This window comes from Macrobrachium nipponense, chromosome 30, assembly GCF_015104395.2.
Source record: "Macrobrachium nipponense isolate FS-2020 chromosome 30, ASM1510439v2, whole genome shotgun sequence".
NCBI lineage: Eukaryota > Metazoa > Arthropoda > Malacostraca > Decapoda > Palaemonidae > Macrobrachium > Macrobrachium nipponense.
Window position 1 is genome coordinate 18,029,144 of NC_087218.1, and position 15,350 is coordinate 18,044,493.

At 35.9% G+C, this 15,350-nt stretch overlaps 2 protein-coding genes across 8 annotated transcripts in view; one reads left to right on the forward strand and one right to left on the reverse strand.

The window, feature by feature from the left end:
- Positions 1 to 2,789, reverse strand: part of LOC135202088 (mucin-2-like) — a 124,126-nt gene extending 121,337 nt beyond the window's left edge. Inside the window, exon 1 of the mRNA XM_064231341.1 lies at positions 2,450 to 2,789. The gene's annotated coding sequence lies outside the window, so the exon portion shown is untranslated. The remainder of the gene's footprint in view (positions 1 to 2,449) is intronic.
- The window catches only part of LOC135202343 (cap-specific mRNA (nucleoside-2'-O-)-methyltransferase 2-like), a 273,293-nt gene that overhangs the window by 219,059 nt on the left and 38,884 nt on the right, over positions 1 to 15,350 (forward strand). The window contains exon 1 of one of the 7 annotated variants that reach the window (XM_064231700.1): positions 9,386 to 9,534. The exons of 1 other annotated variant lie outside the window; for it this stretch is intronic. The gene's annotated coding sequence lies outside the window, so the exon portion shown is untranslated. Of the gene's footprint in view, positions 1 to 9,385; positions 9,535 to 9,599; positions 9,753 to 9,841; positions 9,993 to 15,350 lie in introns of those variants that run through there. 5 more of the 7 variants (XM_064231704.1, XM_064231701.1, XM_064231702.1 and 2 more) reach the window with 5 other exon arrangements.

The window sequence follows — 15,350 nt, forward strand, 5'->3', positions numbered from 1 at the left end:
ATAATACATAAGTTTTTCCTCAAATGGCTGATGAGTCAACTTTGCAAAAATTCAATTGAGCCTCTGGAATCAAATTGAGGCGTTTTGCAATTGTTCATTTGTTGAGACTTGGGTCATTATTAAAAAATGCGTAAAATCCTTATGGAATAAAAAAATAATGTTTAAAATTTTTTCCTTTGAAACAAACGTCCATAAAAAAAAAGTTATTTTATGTAAACAAAAAGAAAATCGGGCCGGTACAGGTAAAGGGTATCCACTTCGCCCCAGTTCTGTTCCCCCTCTTTAGAAGTACAAACTTTGTTGGACATAGTTTCGAGGTTTTGGCGCCGAAATGACTGAGATTCCAGTCTTATATTTTGTGAGGAGGGATGAGGGGAGGAGGAGGGACCTTGAACACAGCATCGGGTTTCATTCATGTGATTTGTTTTGTTATACGTGAATTCTTGATAAAGATGTAGCATCATTATCTTCTGATTTCCAACTTTTATTTATTTATTTATTTACCTATTTATTTGTTTGTTTGTTTATTTATGTACTTGTTTGTCTGTTTATTGCAAATAGAAAAGCCTTGAGATCTGGTAATCTGTGAAAACTTTCGTAAGGAAAAGTAAACTGATGAACGCAATCCATTTTGGCATCTTAGTATCGCAATCTGTTCCGGTTATCACTTTACCACCCCTATGTGACATTTAAATATCAAAAAGACCGTAAAAACGTTGTTTACGTTTAATTTTTCTTCCTCTTCTAAGAACCAAGTAACTCCGCTGCAACAAATATAGGCCTATCCTCTTTAAACTCTGTACAAGAAAGCTGGAAAAAGTGCAACCGGCTCCTACTCGGATTATTAACAAGGAATTGCCATTCAAAACATCTCAGAATTTACGTCACCATTGGAGTTTATGGAATGAAGGCCTTTTGACTTGCAATGTTGCGTTTCACGTCGATAGATACTGGGTTGAGCAAGGTCTATAACTTATATATCTATAGACCTTGGGGTTGAGCATAATGCGGTCAGTGACGGAATAGAGAAGATTGGTATCGCCATTGATTGTGAGAAGTTTAATTTTGCAATAGATGTTTGTGTGGAAGATTAAATACGTCTGTGATTATTTTTGTTTAAGGTTTTCATTTTATCCTTTCGTAGCCAGTCAATGTCTGGTGGTTCACTAACGCCATGTTGCTAGGCCTATATAGAATGTTTTCAGAGTTAGTTTGGCGCCGTTGCTTAAACTTTGGACTAATTCTGTATACAATAGTAAATCGCTTATTGTTATTTGATTCCATTCAATTAGTATTGCAGGATTTCGCAATACAGCACTTTAAGGATAAATTTATCTCCAGATAATTATACTGTAGTCGCGTTTATATGAAAAACAGCTGTTTCTGATCAGTCCTTAAAAACCGATGCTATGTCTGCAAGCCACTGTTAAGTCAACCTTCGAGTAATTGTTGCCAGCAGGTGGTCAGTCATTTATGACCAACCATCTGCCTTCCAAGAATGCTACCTGTGTTACACACTAAATGGGATCCAGTTGGCCATACTCATATTATTCGAAGGGGATCATATACACGCATGCGCAGACTCGTTTGAAATGATTTAGAAGAACTTTTGAGTTAATTTTTACTTTGTGCTGGTTGATGAGACTGACCAACCACGGTTTCTCACCTGTATATGTCAGAAAATTAAATGTAAGTTATAAGCAACTTTATTAATTAAAATGAGCCATTTTTTAATGAACAAGAACGCATTGTTAGCAGCAGCGTCACTTTTATTGTCAAAATTAACTGTCCGTTGTTTTCAAAAACATGGCCACAGAATGGTCGTATCTGAACCATCCACTGATCAGTTACAGTTAACAACAATATTAAACAAAAATGTAAAAGTGATAATAAGTAAATATAATTCGTGTGTAGAGTCAGTTTTAGTTGCCATAAATCAGTCAATCGTGATTAGCGTAATACTTTTACAAAGAATTTTCATTCAGTCGAAAATGCCCGTCTTAGTCAGACGTGACAGATAAAAATCATTACGACGTACTTACTGTGGAAAAAAATAACAGAAATCAAGATTTTAAATAATTGATAGATTGACTAACTTTTACCAAATTACAAGCTTCGATGACCTTTATAATAATCAACATCAGCTGTTGTTTTTTTCCAGTCACTGCCAGATTACTGAATCCATTTTCTCATTGAATATACCGCACAATATAAGTACCAGTAATCCTTTTAAAACAATTCAGGAGAATAGTGTTCAGTCCACCCACATAATCTATAAGGTTTCAAAGGACAGTATGGTATCATAAAATGAATTTTTCACTAACCGGGAACGTAATATAAGTACCCGCAATCTTTTAAAATGATTTAATAGAAGAGTGTTCGATCTACCCAAATAATCGACAAGGTTTCAAGGGACAGTATAGTATCATAAAATGAAGTTTTCACTAACCTGGAACTTTAATACCCAAAATATCACTGACAGTCTTCACAAGATGATGCAGGGGTCCTCCAGTGGATTGTCTTGTTGCCTCTAAGATAAATCTCTCGTTGCATCCACATCAAAGCCGAGTAAGCCTTCGTCACTTCGCACAAAACGTTAAAAAATTTAAATTTAAATAAATATGATTTTAAACATTCCATTGAAAGTCGGTGAGGCTCGTTATAGTTCGAAACTCGTTCGTTTAACGGTCGTTTTGGTTCCTTAATGTTCCATAGGGAAGTCGAGTCCAATCTCAAGACGCTAGGCTAATAGGGTTTTGTTCCCTCTTACGCGCAAGCGTGAGTATACAGCGAAGTGTAGCGGTTAACTAATAATATCTAGGTAGGACGGCCATTTTAACATAACGAGACATAGAGTTGCCATGCAGTGAATATCATGCTTTATATCTCTAGATTTTCCCCGTGAGCCTTTTCAGCAACCTTGGAAGGACAGATAAAACGAGATTTTTATGAAATTAACTTGACGAATGTGTAAATACGCGAAAAAGAAACGCTGCAAAATGTTCACATCGACCCGCGAACGTCCGGACAATTAATCTATTTGAAGCAAACAACAAAAATAGAAACAAAAACCATGCAAATTCACTCAGACTAGACCCAACATGATTATGAACTTGCTCCGTTGCTCTTCGACAAGTTTGTTTAACTTCTCAAAACAAATGACTTGTAGATTTTTTGTCAGCGGAAATGTGTCCAGAGTAAAGTAATGAGTCAGTTGCATATCCAGGTTTGTTGGAGCATTACTTTGCAACTAAATAATGAATCTTTTGCCCTCTTCTTCCGACAGTTTTATTTCATTGGAATTGGCGAAATTTACTTGAATTACGTGAATTTCTTCAATGCAAGTATTCTGAACAATTGGGAAATCGTTTAATCTACAAGTTGGTTTTGAATACAAGATTAAACTACAAGATGGTTTTGAATACAAGAATAAACTACAAGATGGTCTGGATTACAAGATTAGACTGCAAGGTGGTTTTGAATACAAGATTAAACTACAAGATGGTTTTGAATACAAGATTAAACTACAAGATGGTTTTGGATACAAGCTAAAACTACAAGATGTTTTTGAATACAAGAGTAAACTACAAGATGGTTTTGATACAAGATTAAACTTGGAATATCACGATACTGAAATCATTCTTACGTATCTAAACAAATTTTGTTTTTATTCTTGACCTGGCACAAGGCTAGTTACAGATGGTTTAAAGTTAATGCCGATGTTCTCCTCAGTCTGTGGCTCCAGAACCTTGAAATGTCCAGCTCTTGATTATGCAACAATAAGCATCCTCTTGAACTGAGGCAGATTGTGGATTTGAAGTCTTTCAAAAAAGCAACGTAAAACCTTTTTTTTTTTATTAATCGATGCTGTGAGATGGAAGATCAAACAGTAAATGTGGAATTTGCTGTGTGAGTAAATACTCCAGGAATAAATAAACTGTTAAATTGATAATTAATGGGTTCATAGCTGCGAGCGCTTATGGAAGTGGTGAGGGACCTGGATAAGCCAGCAAGTAACAAGTAACAGGAATCGTCAACCAAAAATGGGAGAGCCTATTAAGATATTTTCTAAACATTTCATGCCTCGTCCTTTCTGTTTAATGGAGACATCAAACCAGGTATCTGGTAAACGAAATATCAGATACAGGATATCTAATATTTTTGTTAACATGATGGACCAATTAAAATCATGACCTGGACAGTGATTCCACGATTCTTCAAGCTGAAATGCATTGCAGTAATGAATTTTTCGAAATACGGCTGAAAATTAAGGAAACGTTTATTTTTTAAAGATCTCAAATAACTGAAGTTTATGCTTGTGGGAAAGCCAGTACGATTTTCACCTTCGGAGAACCGAGTCCCGTAAACACGAGAATTATATTTCGAGGAACATCTGCCTGGAGAGCGCTAATTCGTGCTTTTAGTTCATTCGAAGTTGAAGCCGTGAATTCCTTAAAAACAGAACAAAACAAATAATAATAATAATAATAATATAAAAATAATAATAATCTTAAAATAATATAATAATAATAATAATAACCAGGAAACATATGACAATACACAAAGACACTACACCCAAGAGCAAATACGGACAGACTATACATAACACGAAAGGAAGGAGGGAGAGGACTACTGAGTATAGAGGACTGCGTCAACATCGAGAACAGAGCACTGGGGCAATATCTGAAAACCAGTGAAGACGAGTGGCTAAAGAGTGCATGGGAAGAAGGACTAATAAAAGTAGACGAAGACCCAGAAATATACATAGACAGGAGAATGACAGACAGAACAGATGACTGGCACAACAAACCAATGCACGGACAATACATGAGACAGACTAAAGAACTAGCCAGCGATGACACATGGCAATGGCTACAGAGGGGAGAGCTAAAGAAGGAAACTGAAGGAATGATAACAGCGGCACAAGATCAGGCCCTAAGAACTAGATATGTTCAAAGAACGATAGACGGAAAATAACATCTCTCCCCATATGTAGGAAGTGCAATACGAAAAATGAAACCATAAACCACATAGCAAGCGAATGCCGGCACTTGCACAGAACCAGTACAAAAAGAGGCATGATTCAGTGGCAAAAGCCCTCCACTGGAGCCTGTGCAAGAAACATCAGCTACCTTGCAGTAATGAAGTGTACGAGCACCAACCTGAGGGAGTGATAGAAAACGATAACGCAAAGATCCTCTGGGACTATGGTATCAGAACGGATAGGGTGATACGTGCAAACAGACCAGACGTGACGTTGATTGACAAAGTCAAGAAGAAAGTATCACTCATTGATGTCACAATACCATGGGACACCAGAGTTTTTGAAGAGAAGAGAGGGAAAAAATGGATAAGTATCAAGATCTGAAAATAGAAATAAGAAGGGTATGGGATATGCCAGTGGAAATCGTACCCATAATCATAGGAGCACTAGGCACGATCCCAAGATCCCTGAAAAGGAATCTAGAAAAACTAGAGGCTGAAGTAGCTCCAGGACTCATGCAGGAGATTGTGGATCCTAGAAACGGCACACATAGTAAGAAAAGTGATGGACTCCTAAGGAGGCAGGATGCAACCCGGAACCCCACACTATAAATACCACCCAGTCGAATTGGAGGACTGTGATAGAGCCAAAAAAATAATAAAATAAAATAAATAAATAAATAATAATAATAATAATAATAATAATAATAATAATAATAATAATAATAATAATAATAATAATAATAATAATAATAATAATAATAATAATAATAATAATAATAATAATAATAATTTCATTTGCAGCACGAGGCAATATACGTACATAGAATATGTAAAGTAGAGGCATCACCATAGATACACACAAACTAGATACACGAGTTAAAGTGATAAAAATTATAATTAGCATTATCCACACAGTTGCAAAGTAGTAGTAGAAAAATATTAGTAATTATATTATTGGCAGTGTCAGTATTATTTTCGAGAATAATAGTAAAGATATATATAAAAAAATCAAAAAGTGATATCAAATGAAAACAGTTTGCCTACAAACTAATTTCCTCGAATGACTGATATTAAAAATTAATGGACGAATGGGAGCTGTCGAAAGATAATAAAGACTACCACCATCGTCTGTCTTTGAAGCGGTATCACCATTAGATTAACATTTCCATAACTGAATAATTATTCGTATAAATTTTCCGAAATGATCAGAAGAAATCTGGATTCACTTGAGATTTCCAGTTTTGGAGGCCTGGCCAAAATCAAGATCAGAAGAATGAAAATGATAATATTTGTAGATTGTTATGGCGAGAGTTTCAAAGATGGCAATATACATGTTTCTATGTGAAAACGAACGAAACTTGAAGCCCCTACCGAAAGAAATTGCTCGGCATCATGGCCAGGGACAAGAAAATAGTCAGTCATCGAGCATAAAGCGTTGTCATTTCATGTTAGAGGACGTTCGTTCAATGTCTCTTTTTCACCTTAAAAAAAATAAAAAATAAAAAGTATTCTTGGTAATGCAAATGACGAAACCACTCTCATCCTTTTAGGAAAAATATTCCAATTTCCACTCCCACTTGCCCTGTTCTATTACAAAAAGAAAAAAAAAAAAACTCCAGGTTTATTTTTTCTCTCGGTGTAATGGTTTTTATATCGGAGGATGTGATATCGAAGCTTACGAGTTGGAAATAAAACTTCTCAGTATGTATAAGTTCGATTATAAATTATATTACGTCCCTATTAAAAAAAAATAATGGAATAATTATCAGTTCCAGACATCTATGGTTCCAGAACTAAAGTATTCGTTCATTTTAAACCAAAAAACTTTATTATCAATTAACTACAATAATTAACACCATAATATTTTTCTTACGAGATTAAATCACCTTGTGACTGAAAATCAGTTTCAAGTTATTATTGAGAGCAAAAGTCTTATAGGTTCCCAAACATGAACATACCAAGGGCCCCCAGATACGATAAGTCCCAGGAGAGGGAGGACCCCAGCAAATCAAAAGTTATCATTAGCATACCCACGGTCTAGGTTTATTTATACCTAGACCGTGACCATACCGGGATACACAGTACGACGCAGTACATTTAAAATTTGCATATTCTTGCTCAAAGTAAAAGTAAATATTATACAATAAATTCGGTAATTCTAAAGAATAGTTCCGCACGGACTGCAAGGAACGTAACCGCGAATACGACTTCCACTAGGGATTGGGGCTTCCAATGTATTTCGCCGTGTTTAGTACTGGTCCCTGGGGGTTAATTACAGTCGTCCGAATAAATATTACTTTAAATTCTTGTTCAGGAGGCAAAACTGCAGAGAAAAACCACAACTGCCACAGTTTAGGCCGCCGCGGAATAGTAATATAGATCTACCATATATTCAATAATGCTGGCACTAGGATGATAGAGAATTAGTTATGTGTATTTTTTTTTATTGTAATATATTTTTTTCTGGAGTTGAAACAACATTAATTTTTTCATTGCGTCGCCGACCACCCGACCCCCTCTCCAGGGCCTTCTTCGCGGGACCCCAGTTTGGGAACCACTGCACGCGCCTTCCCCAGGAAAACATCATTCCCCTTAGAGGAGACTAAATTCCATCACAAAAAATAACGAATCCAGAATAAATGCTTAAACAAAGCTTATTATGACGTGAAGTTTGAGAGAGGAAGTGGTAAAAAAAAAAAAAAAAAAAAACAAAAAAAAAAAAAAAATTAAGAGACAACATTCCAGTAAATCTGGGCAGTAGATCAGATCTGGACGTCATCTATATTTCAAATTTTGCTGGAATAAGAACACACATCTACAAATGATTGATAATGCTGTACGTGAATAACACTCTATTCAATGTAATGAAGATATGATTTCTCAGAAGTGTTAATTCTCTCTCTCTCTCTCTCTCTCTCTCTCTCTCTCTCTCTCTCTCTCTCTCTCTCTCTCTCTCTCTCCTTTGCCAACGCGAAATCAGAGGAACTTATTTCTGGTGATATAGGAATTCATTTCTCGATGTGGTTCGGATCCCACAATAAGCTGTAAGTCCCGTTGCTAAGTAATCAATTGGTTCCTAGCCACGTAAAAATATCTAATCCTTCTGGCCAGCCCTGGGAGAGCTGTTAATCGGATCAGTGGTCTGGTAACCGGTAACCCTAAGATATGCTTAACTTTTCTCCCTCTCCATACTGTAGGCATGAAATGGATTCGTGGGGTGGAATGGTAAGGCTTGCCCCAGGATGAAGAGCCTGTGCTGGCATAAGGCCAGCTTAATCATCATCAGTAACAACACAGTTGTGGATGATGGTAGAAGCATCGACCAGTGAACAAGATGTCTTATTTCGTATCTGGGAGTCCGTCATTAATTATTTTTTTGTTTCTGAAATTATCAAGAGACTGGGATATATGTTATAGACACTTTCATGTGGATAGAGTATTATCGATACTGCGTGTGTAAGGATGAAATACATGCAGTCATATGCGAACCACAACTCATTCAGTGCTTTGCGACTTGTATCTTGGTGAATATTCTCTCAAATTTACTGCATATTTCAGTTTATTAAAATTCCTTATAAGGAATCGACAAAGAAAGTATTTATTTAATTTTCTTTAAGTTTTTTTCCCTGTTCTGGTATGATTGTAATGTTGCATTAATTATTTTTCTTTATTTCATTCTACGTTGATCTTTCATTCTTGTGATTATGTCTTGTGTTGTTATATACCCTATCAACAGTTTTTAGTATTCTTATTCACTTTTACGTAAAAGAGAAAGTGTTTCTCCTGTTATAAATATCTGTAAAGACGTTGCAGTATTCAGTCAATCTTTCCCGCCAGCCATTCTGTAGTGGTCGTGTTTTAGCATTAACTTAATTACCATTCTCTTGAGGCACAGGACTGTTGCTTCTTAATGATTATCGCATCTTCTGATCTAGTTTAGTGTCCCCAGTCTCTCCCATCATTTTGAAAATGATGCGTGCTTGCAAACTTATTGGTATTGAACAGTTAGTGACAAAATTCATTAGCCAGAACAGGGAAAAATACTACCTGGTTGTGTCTAGACTAGCCTCTTATCTTAGTCTTTTTTGTAATAATTACAGAATATTTACACAATAATATTAATTTAACAATAGATTTGTGACAGTTTAAAACTAGTCCCAGAAAAACCTCAGCAATGTTTTTTGACGATGATTAAGACGGAGCAATAGGTGACCCTGTTACTTTTGGATTTGCAGTTTCGGCATCATAGTAACAGAAAATTAAGATATTATAGTATTAAAGTGGCAAATTACTGATGATTATCATCATGATTGACAATTTTTCATTTGAATTTGTGACATGTTCTTTTCCACTGTACTTTTAGTCTCAATAATTTTTAGAATTGCCATTTTAACTTCTTAATGATTGTCACCAACGAAACAGCACAGTTAAGGAAGTATGCTGTTGTCTGTTATGCATCGTAACAATAATTGTTTACTTTGGACTTCTGTGACTTCATTCTAACCGAAAGAAACTTTGGGCACTGTAGAAGAAGTTATGGCGGCTGAGGTAACTACTAAAAAAAAATTAACTGCTTTTACTTATATCTATGGCATATCGGTCTCGGTCATCGATTTAGTTTATGTATCTCTATTGTTTTGATTGAGTGAGTCACTGTGAGTGTCTGTCCAAAGATCCCGGCCGGAACTTTCGTGTTTCTTGACATTTCGGGGAACACCGATTGCTTTATCAGATAATTCTCCCGGTCAATTGACAGTGGTGTTGTGGTGAGATATGTTGATTGTTGTTGGTTTCTTATCATGTTCCCTCCCATTTTTAACAGGAATGGTTTATTGTTAGGTTGATTCAATGTCTGTTTTGCCATGTTGCGACCAATGTACATTTTGGTAGGCGACTGGTCGGGTAGACCAAGTTTCTTGTAATTTAGGCCATCCTACACCTGCAGCTTGACCTATTAGGCTAAACATGGCGAGCGATTTTGAGGTTCCTTCTACTGAAGTGATGAGGTTTGTTCTTGGTGGTTCAGACTTGTCCAACCCGAACCCCCTCGGTGAGCATTTGGTTTGTCCCATGGTAGGCCAATGATTTCCTGATCTTGGAGGGGTAACGTTGGTGACGAAATTTAGGTAAGGGACCATTGATTTTTGGATACAGAATGTAACTTTGACAGCATTTAATGCATGTAGGTTAGTGCTCCCGTATTGCTAGTAGGGTAAGCAACCAACTGGACTAGCTGAGCCACTGACTACCACATTTGTGGCCACCCTCCGAAAAAGTGCTTTAACATGGCCTGACACCGGAGATGGTCATCAGTCATAGTTGTTGGTGGTGAGAGGTGCAGCTCGAGACCTCTAGGGTAAACAATCACTGATGATCCACCATCATTGCGCTGGCTGGGTCTTATTCACTCTATATTTAATTGGTGAAACAAGAATGCAATTACAACTCTAAGCATACCATTCAAAAGATTGAAGTTTCGTCAACATAATGTGATATATGAAAGCCCCATACGAACTAAAATAAGCATGTGACACTCTTCGTAAAATATGTTTTCAAGGCAGTTTTGAAATCCAATGTGGCGGCAACTGCGTGACTTGCCGTTCATAACCACAGACAAGCCACCATCTTTCCCAGCCTTCCCAGCACTCATTTGAGCAATGTTAGCGTATATATGTAACTCTTATTGATCTTACTCAAGATTGTAGTTTTAATCAGCACAACAAAACATTTTGTTGCCTATATTAGTGAAAGTATGAAACTTGTTATTCCCGGGGTCATGGTTTGAACTGAATTCATTTTTACCTTGTAATCGGTGGTTTTATCCTTACTGCCATCACAACTGAAACTCCACAGTGCTTATTTGATTGTTATTATACACATTTTGGTCTTAATTCACTCCACATTGCACTTAAACCACATTGCTGTTCCTGGTTCCTAAGCGCTCACTCCACAAACACAGTTACGAGCAGCAGACGATGACACTGCGAAGTTTTATTCCGTTAATCGTTTACTTTACTCCTTATTTAGTTCAAATTTATTTCAAAATGTTAATTTAATTCATGTCTATTACCCCTTTTTTGCAACCAAATTACCCTGAAAAATTAGATATTTCTAACGTAGATACAATCCAATGTTTCTAACCTTTTCGTACATCTGGCTGCCGAAAACTATCGCGGAGCAGACGACGGATAAGTGGATTATAATGTTGTTGTTGTTGTTGTAGTTTTTTTTTTTACTAGCACTTTTCATTGATAAGTCTCTATTAATATTATTATTTTTTTTAATAACTGTATGCCAGAAATAAATGTAACCTTTAATGTTTGCAGGCTAAGAATGGCAAAATCTTTGTTGCCACATTAGTGGAGCTTCACACATACGTCGATGCATTATCATAAACTGTTTCCATAAATTCTAGTTGTCATAGTAATGCAATAATGATAAAATTGCTTTGTTTGTATCTATACTTTCAATACATAGGCTAATTTCACCAATTTCCTTCCACGTTTTGTGTAAGTCTTATACCCAGTTTGGAGGGTGAACACATACCAATTGGCAACAGAGAGAGAGAGAGAGAAAGGAAGGTGAAGGAGAGAGTAGGTGAACTTTTTACGCTTGTTCGTATCCCTTTCTGGATAATGGAGTTTTTGTCTCTTGGTACAAGGGCAAGTGTTTTTATTCTTTACGATTAGTGATTCACGATGCCCTTATAAATTACGGCACTGGATGTAATACACTAGCAAAATCTCGTTCTGATAAGTGTTCGTTACAAAAATATTGCCAGAAAATGTGCTTGCACGGTCTCTGAAACCCATAGTTGTCAATCAAGTTTTTTGTAATAAAGTATTTTTTACAAGCTAGCTATTGCATAAATTTGTATTTTTCTCAATCAAAACATATGCCCCTCAATGCTAACTTTCCTCTTTTAACGACTTTCTGGTCATTGCAAGTTTGGCCCCATTAATTTCTTATGGTGCGAAAACAGACAGAGGCCTAGGGACCGAAAGCAATTGCGTCGCACTACGGCGGTAGTCCGCCAGTAAAACATCTTAATATGTCCAAAAAGTAAATAATAGATATATATGCACATTACGATTATAACAATTACATGAATAGCTGATGATAATCTGCATGAATAACTGGTAAACTGTTCTGCAAGAAAGTTGATTATAGCAATTCATTTACAATAGTTACGAAAGTCAAGATGTCGTGACGTCATAATACAGGACTTAAAAGAATGTTCTAATTCCAAAAAATAATTACTTAAATTTGAGTCAGAATGGAGTTATTATTCAATAACTAATATTTTCAAATTAATCATCATAAATATGTAAAATACGTATTGATGTTTTACTATTTATTTAAATAATTATCTAGTGCACGGTTCGTCGTCGTCTTCTACCAAAACAGTAGTTTCCTTAAAAACATCGTGGCCAGTTATCATGTTCCGATTGTTGTGATGAAAGTGCCCCAGCGTCTATGGGTAAAAGTGGTGTGTGGATTTATCACAGGAAATGGGAAGTTTGTTGACACAAGCGACTCCACAAACATCGAGATGGCGTCGATCTTTTAGGATATTTAAGCGTAAGTAAAAATTTTGAAAGCGTTTTTGGTGAAATTTGCACTGCGTTGGCCACCCTTTTCACTACCCTCTGTTTAAAGCTTTATATTTGGCCTTTATTTCTAACTTTGGAGAAAATACTTAATTTGAAAGGAGAGTAGAGGTCTTTAGCTCAGTCTCTCACCAACAAGAAGTCGCGACTGATGCCCATCTCTGGTGTCAGGACGCGATAAGTACTTTTTCGGAGGGTGGCATGCCGTGACCGTCGGTGTGTTGGGCCAGTCCATGCGGTTGTTTACCCTACTCTCCTTTTGAAGTAATTATTTTCTCCAAAGTTAGAAATTAAGGCCATATTTTAAGATTAAACAGAGGGTAATGAAAAGTGTGGCCATACGCAGTACACACTACCTCCGTGACGCTTTCGAAATTTTTACTTACAACTATAAATATTTCGAAGATTGACGCCATCTCGATGTTTGCAGTCTCGTTTGTATCAACAAACTTCCCATTTCTGTGCTAAATCCGCACACCACTTGTGCCCATTGACGCTGGGGCACTTTCATCACAACAATCGTAAACACCAACTTCCAACCACTACTTTTTTAAGGAAACTACGATTTTTGGTAGAAGTAGTGTGCACTAGATAATTATTTAAATAAATGGCTAAACGGCAGTATAAGGTCATAAATTGCATAAATGTTTTACTATATTCATGATTATTAATTTGAAAATATCGTTGTTGAAAAAGTAACTAGATTCCTGACTCAAATATCAACAGTTTTGCTTGTGAACGGTACCTCCGGCGTTCTTTGCGCTCTTTAATTGCTTATCAGTGTTGCCAGTTGGTATGTTTAACCTCCAAACTGGGTATAAGACTTACACAAAACCGGGGAAATAAGTGATATTAGCGTATCTATTTGTAATATATATACATATTACAGCAATTTTATCATTACTGCATTACTATGACAACTAGAATTCATGGAAACAAGTTTGTAAATGCATCGGCATATGTGTGAAACTCCAGTAGATTGGCAACGATGAGTCATTTTGTCGTCTGCTTGTATGTACAGTGATGCTCAAATCTCATGCGACATGTTTCCATAGGATTTCGTTCAAAATTCACTAATTGGCAACCTAACATGCTCTATATCTATTTTCAATGCGGAAACGCGATTATTGAATACAATAAGGTCATAATATGCTTCATAAGAGTGAAATCTGTCATATATTTCAAAACTGTAAGGAAATGTCACATGTAGCAAATTTAAGAAAAATATCTTTCGAAACATTTTCAAAACTTTCGTTCACACATCGCTGAAGCATTTGACCAAAATGAAGTTATCATCAAGCATAAGTTCAAATGTTAAATAAAAAAAACTAAGAAAATTGTCATAGCATTAACAATGTTTCAAAAGCAAGCATAGAATTTAACTAGTCTTATTTGACTGCTTTTACACCTCAGTGCTGAAAAAAATGTAAAAATGTATGTACAAAAGTAGAATGCGCCCACCGATATAAACGTGTGAGGGGAGCGTGTGTGATGGATCATTAGTGTCGGTGCAACAACAACCACCCAGTGTAACATAAGTAGGTCTACACTGACTAGCGACAATGAAATTATCTTGAAAACATTTACGTACTTTATATGTTTTAGAAGAATATTATGATTTTCATACATAATTATTTGTTATAATTCTTAAATATTTCAAATGATGGCATACTTGCTAATATTCGCATATGCAAGTATTCTTTTGTCAAAGCCAAGATATTGTTCCTAGGCCTAGGTGTTAGATTTCTTTACTTTACACTTAACAGTTGCATCTCTTTATTAACAATTTCTGGCCAGAAAGCAAATGAGGTTCGAAGGAATTTTAAGAAAATAATATTTTAAACTAGTTGAAAAACAAGTGTTCCATAAGTCTTGATAGTTAATACTTATGATATTTTGATTAATAGCCATCTTCTCCTTATAATCAAAATCAGCAGCATCTTTTATTCCTCAAAGAACAGGTAATCTTTGCAAATAAAAACATGAGTAACAGATTACATTTCAGAAGACTTAGAATATCTTTTAGGCCTATAAATCATTTTGCAACATACAGCCAGCTTAAGCGCAGTCTAAAACTTCAACATTCAAAGAAAACTGGTTGTAATTCATATTCTATTGTATTCATCAAAGAACAAGTAATCTCTACATATAAATTCATCAGTAACAGATTAGGCTCTATCTCAGAAGGCATAGATTATTTCTTTAGGCCTATGAAACATTTTGCAACATACAGGCAGCTGAAACACAGCATAAACTTCAAAATTTCAAAGAAAACTGGTTATAATTCATATTTCTACTTTGAAAATGTTGTCATGACTGTTGAGCTTATTAGGTCTACTGTCATAATGCTGCAGACGTACTAGTTATGTTGACCAGTCCGGGGAGCATGTTAAGTGCGCTTTCATTGATGGCACCGCTAACCTTATCACACCGCACTTTGAACTAAGCAACATAAAAACAATCAGTTCAAATCACACAGATTACGAATCATACAAATGCATAAAAGGGATCATATTTATATAACCATAAGGAAAATAGGGCTAGCCGTGAATTCGCAAACTTGTTGACATGTATGACATTAGAAAAAAAAAAGTTTAACACTACTTGGCAACATCACGTTGAGTCTGAGAATCTGGACGATACAAAAAGAATCTTGTCGCATGAGATTTGAGCCCCACTGTACTTCAGAAATCTCAGTAATTTTTCAGGGTTAATTTGGTTGCAAAAAAGGGATAATAGATATGAATTACATAA